Consider the following 5,364-nt stretch of genomic DNA (forward strand, 5'->3'; position numbering starts at 1 on the left):
GTGGGTGAGTATGACCCCCCCCTGGTCCTTCATGCTGGGTGTGGGTGAGTATGACCCCCCCTGGTCCTTCATGCTGGGTGTGGGGGAGTATGACCCCCCTGGTCCTTCATGCTGGGTGTGGGTGAGTATGACCCCCCCCTGGTCCTTCATGCTGGGTGTGGGTGAGTATGACCCCCCCCCCCTGGTCCTTCATGCTGGGTGTGGGTGAGTATGACCCCACCCTGGTCCTTCATGCTGGGTGTGGGTGAGTAGACCCCCCCTGGTCCTTCATGCTGGGTGTGGGTGAGTATGACCCCCCCTGGTCCTTCATGCTGGGTGTGGTGAGTATGACCCCCCCCCCCTGGTCCTTCATGCTGGGTGTGGGTGAGTATGACCCCCCCCTGGTCCTTCATGCTGGGTGTGGGTGAGTATGACCCCCCCTGGTCCTTCATGCTGGGTGTGGGGGAGTATGACCCCCCTGGTCCTTCATGCTGGGTGTGGGTGAGTATGACCACCCCCCTGGTCCTTCATGCTGGGTGTGGGTGAGTATGACCCCCCTGGTCCTTCATGCTGGGTGTGGGTGAGTATGACCACCCCCCTGGTCCTTCATGCTGGGTGTGGGGGAGTATGACCCCCCTGGTCCTTCATGCTGGGTGTGGGTGAGTATGACCCCCCTGGTCCTTCATGCTGGGTGTGGGTGAGTATGCCCCCCTGGTCCTTCATGCTGGGTGTGGGGGAGTATGACCCCCCCCCCTGGTCCTTCATGCTGGGTGTGGGTGAGTATGACCCCCCCTGGTCCTTCATGCTGGGTGTGGGTGAGTATGACCCCCCCTGGTCCTTCATGCTGGTGTGGGGGAGTATGACCCCCCCCCTGGTCCTTCATGCTGGGTGTGGGGTGGGAGTATGCCCCCCCCCCTGGTCCTTCATGCTGGGTGTGGGTGAGTATGACCCCCCTGGTCCTTCATGCTGGGTGTGGGTGAGTATGACCCCCCTGGTCCCTTCATGCTGGGTGTGGGTGAGTATGACCCCCCCCTGGTCCTTCATGCTGGGTGTGGTGGAGTATGACCCCCCCTGGTCCTTCATGCTGGGTGTGGGTGAGTATGACCCCCCCCTGGTCCTTCATGCTGGGTGTGGGGTGAGTATGACCCCCCCCTGGTCCTTCATGCTGGGTGTGGGTGAGTATGACCCCCCCTGGTCCTTTCATGCTGGGTGTGGGGGAGTATGACCCCCCCTGGTCCTTCATGCTGGGTGTGGGTGAGTATGACCCCCCCCCCTGGTCCTTCATGCTGGGTGTGGGGGGAGTATGACCACCCCCCCTGGTCCTTCATGCTTGGGTGTGGGGGAGTATGACCCCCCCTGGTCCTTCCTGCTGGGTGTGGGTGAGTATGACCCCCCCCTGGTCCTTCATGCTGGGTGTGGGTGAGTATGACCCCCCCTGGTCCTTCATGCTGGGTGTGGGTGAGTATGACCCCCCTGGTCCTTCATGCTGGGTGTGGGTGAGTATGACCCCCCTGGTCCTTCATGCTGGGTGTGGGGGAGTATGACCCCCCCCTGGTCCTTCATGCTGGGTGTGGGGGAGTATGACCCCCCTGGTCCTTCATGTTGGGTGTGGGTGAGTATGACCCCCCCCCCTGGTCCTTCATGCTGGGTGTGGGTGAGTATGACCCCCCCCTGGTCCTTCATGCTGGGTGTGGGGGAGTATGACCCCCCTGGTCCTTCATGCTGGGTGTGGGTCAGTATGACCCCCCCCTGGTCCTTCATGCTGGGTGTGGGTGAGTATGACCCCCCCCCCTGGTCCTTCATGCTGGGTGTGGGTGAGTATGACCCCCCCCTGGTCCTTCATGCTGGGTGTGGGGGAGTATGACCCCCCCCCTGGTCCTTCATGCTGGGTGTGGGTGAGTATGACCCCCCCCTGGTCCTTCATGCTGGGTGTGGGGGAGTATGACCCCCCCCCCCTGGTCCTTCATGCTGGGTGTGGGTGAGTATGACCCCCCTGGTCCTTCATGCTGGGTGTGGGTGAGTATGACCCCCCTGGTCCTTCATGCTGGGTGTGGGTCAGTATGACCCCCCCCTGGTCCTTCATGCTGGGTGTGGGTGAGTATGACCCCCCTGGTCCTTCATGCTGGGTGTGGGTCAGTATGACCCCCCCTGGTCCTTCATGCTGGGTGTGGGTGAGTATGACCCCCCCCTGGTCCTTCATGCTGGGTGTGGGTGAGTATGACCCCCCTGGTCCTTCATGCTGGGTGTGGGTGAGTATGACCCCCCTGGTCCTTCATGCTGGGTGTGGGGGAGTATGACCCCCCTGGTCCTTCATGCTGGGTGTGGGTCAGTATGACCCCCCTGGTCCTTCATGCTGGGTGTGGGTGAGTATGACCCCCTGGTCCTTCATGCTGGGTGTGGGTGAGTATGACCCCCCTGGTCCTTCATGCTGGGTGTGGGTGAGTATGACCCCCCCCTGGTCCTTCATGCTGGGTGTGGGTGAGTATGACCCCCCTGGTCCTTCATGCTGGGTGTGGGTGAGTATGACCCCCCCTGGTCCTTCATGCTGGGTGTGGGTGAGTATGACCCCCCTGGTCCTTCATGCTGGGTGTGGGTGAGTATGACCCCCCCCCCTGGTCCTTCATGCTGGGTGTGGGTGAGTATGACCCCCCTGGTCCTTCATGCTGGGTGTGGGTGAGTATGACCCCCCCCCTGGTCCTTCATGCTGGGTGTGGGTGAGTATGACCCCCCCCCCTGGTCCTTCATGCTGGGTGTGGGTGAGTATGACCCCCCTGGTCCTTCATGCTGGGTGTGGGTCAGTATGACCCCCCCCCTGGTCCTTCATGCTGGGTGTGGGTGAGTATGACCCCCCCTGGTCCTTCATGCTGGGTGTGGGTGAGTATGACCCCCCCCCTGGTCCTTCATGCTGGGTGTGGGTGAGTATGACCCCCCCCCTGGTCCTTCATGCTGGGTGTGGGTGAGTATGACCCCCCTGGTCCTTCATGCTGGGTGTGGGTGAGTATGACCCCCCCCTGGTCCTTCATGCTGGGTGTGGGTGAGTATGACCCCCCCCTGGTCCTTCATGCTGGGTGTGGGTGAGTATGACCCCCCTGGTCCTTCATGCTGGGTGTGGGTCAGTATGACCCCCCCCCTGGTCCTTCATGCTGGGTGTGGGTGAGTATGACCCCCCCCCTGGTCCTTCATGCTGGGTGTGGGTGAGTATGACCCCCCCCCCTGGTCCTTCATGCTGGGTGTGGGTGAGTATGACCCCCCCTGGTCCTTCATGCTGGGTGTGGGTGAGTATGACCCCCCCCCCTGGTCCTTCATGCTGGGTGTGGGGGAGTATGACCCCCCCCTGGTCCTTCATGCTGGGTGTGGGTGAGTATGACCCCCCTGGTCCTTCATGCTGGGTGTGGGTGAGTATGACCCCCCTGGTCCTTCATGCTGGGTGTGGGTGAGTATGACCCCCCCCTGGTCCTTCATGCTGGGTGTGGGTGAGTATGACCCCCCCCTGGTCCTTCATGCTGGGTGTGGGTGAGTATGACCCCCCTGGTCCTTCATGCTGGGTGTGGGTGAGTATGACCCCCCCTGGTCCTTCATGCTGGGTGTGGGTGAGTATGACCCCCCTGGTCCTTCATGCTGGGTGTGGGTGAGTATGACCCCCCTGGTCCTTCATGCTGGGTGTGGGTGAGTATGACCCCCCTGGTCCTTCATGCTGGGTGTGGGTGAGTATGACCCCCTGGTCCTTCATGCTGGGTGTGGGTGAGTATGACTCAAGGTAGGCTGAGTAATGTTATGACGTAACATTACTGGGGCGATACTGTTAGAATTGTCATATTCATCTTCCTTTCCTCATATTGTCTTCACACTCCGACTTGTTCCTTACTTCCATCTTCTCTTCTCTGTCTCTTCCCTTCGTTACGTGTCCCGGACCGACCTCTACTGCCCGTATTTATCCTTTTCTTATAATTTGATTTAGTTTTTCATTATTCCTTTTTTTATTGAGTACTTCTGCTTCCTCTTCCTCTTCTCGTGCTGCTGTTGCTTCATTACTCTCCTTTGTGTAGGGCGTCTACCCCCCCCTGGTGGAGCCCCTTGTGTAGGGCGTCTACCCTCCCTGGTGGAGCCCCTTGTGTAGGGCGTCTACCCTCCCTGGTGGAGCCCCTTGTGTAGGGCGTCTACCCTCCCTGGTGGAGCCCCTTGTGTAGGGCGTCTACCCCCCCTGGTGGAGCCCCTTGTGTAGGGCGTCTACCCTCCCTGGTGGAGCCCCTTGAGTAGGGCGTCTACCCACCCTGGTGGAGCCCCTTGTGTAGGGCGTCTACCCCCCCTGGTGGAGCCCCTTGTGAAGGGCGTCTACCCTCCCTGGTGGAGCCCCTTGTGTAGGGCGTCTACCCTCCCTGGTGGAGCCCCTTGTGTAGGGCGTCTACCCCCCCTGGTGGAGCCCCTTGTGTAGGGCGTCTACCCTCCCTGGTGGAGCCCCTTGTGTAGGGCGGTAATCCACCCTGGTGGAGCCCCTTGTGTAGGGCGTCTACCCTCCCTGGTGGAGCCCCTTGTGTAGGGCGTCTACCCTCTCTGGTGGAGCCCCTTGTGTAGGGCGTCTACCCCCCCTGGTGAAGCCCCTTGTGTAGGGCGTCTACCTCCTCCCTGGTGGAGCCGCTGGTGTAGGGCGTCTACCCCCCCTGGTGGAGCCCCTTGTGTAGGGCGTCTACCCTCCCTGGTGGAGCCCCTTGTGTAGGGCGTCTACCCTCCCTGGTGGAGCCCTTTGTGTAGGGCGTCTACCCCCCCCTGGTGGAGCCCCTTGTGTAGGGCGTCTACCCTCCCTGGTGGAGCCCCTTGTGTAGGGCGTCTACCCTTCCCTGGTGGAGCCCCTTGTGTAGGGCGTCTACCCCCCTGGTGGAGCCCCTTGTGTAGGGCGTCTACCCTCCCTGGTGGAGCCCCTTGTGTAGGGCGTCTACCCCCCCTGGTGGAGCCCCTTGTGTAGGGCGTCTACCCTCCCTGGTGGAGCCCCTTGTGTAGGGCGTCTACCCCCCCCTGGTGGAGCCCCTTGTGTAGGGCGTCTACCCCCCCCTGGTGGAGCCCCTTGTGTAGGGCGTCTACCCCCCCCTGGTGGAGCCCCTTGTGTAGGGCGTCTACCCTCCCTGGTGGAGCCCCTTGTGTAGGGCGTCTACCCTCCCTGGTGGAGCCCCTTGTGTAGGGCGTCTACCCTCCCTGGTGGAGCCCCTTGTGTAGGGCGTCTACCCTCCCTAGTGGAGCCCCTTGTGTAGGTCGTCTACCCCCCCTGGTGGAGCCCCTTGTGTAGGGCGTCTACCCCCCCTGGTGGAGCCCCTTGTGTAGGGCGTCTACCCCCCCTGGTGGAGCCGCTGCGGCTAAACAAACTGGGGCTGGCTGGCCTGGGATCCTGCGCCA

This window comes from Procambarus clarkii, chromosome 13 (assembly GCF_040958095.1).
Source record: "Procambarus clarkii isolate CNS0578487 chromosome 13, FALCON_Pclarkii_2.0, whole genome shotgun sequence".
In the NCBI taxonomy this organism is placed as follows: domain Eukaryota; kingdom Metazoa; phylum Arthropoda; class Malacostraca; order Decapoda; family Cambaridae; genus Procambarus; species Procambarus clarkii.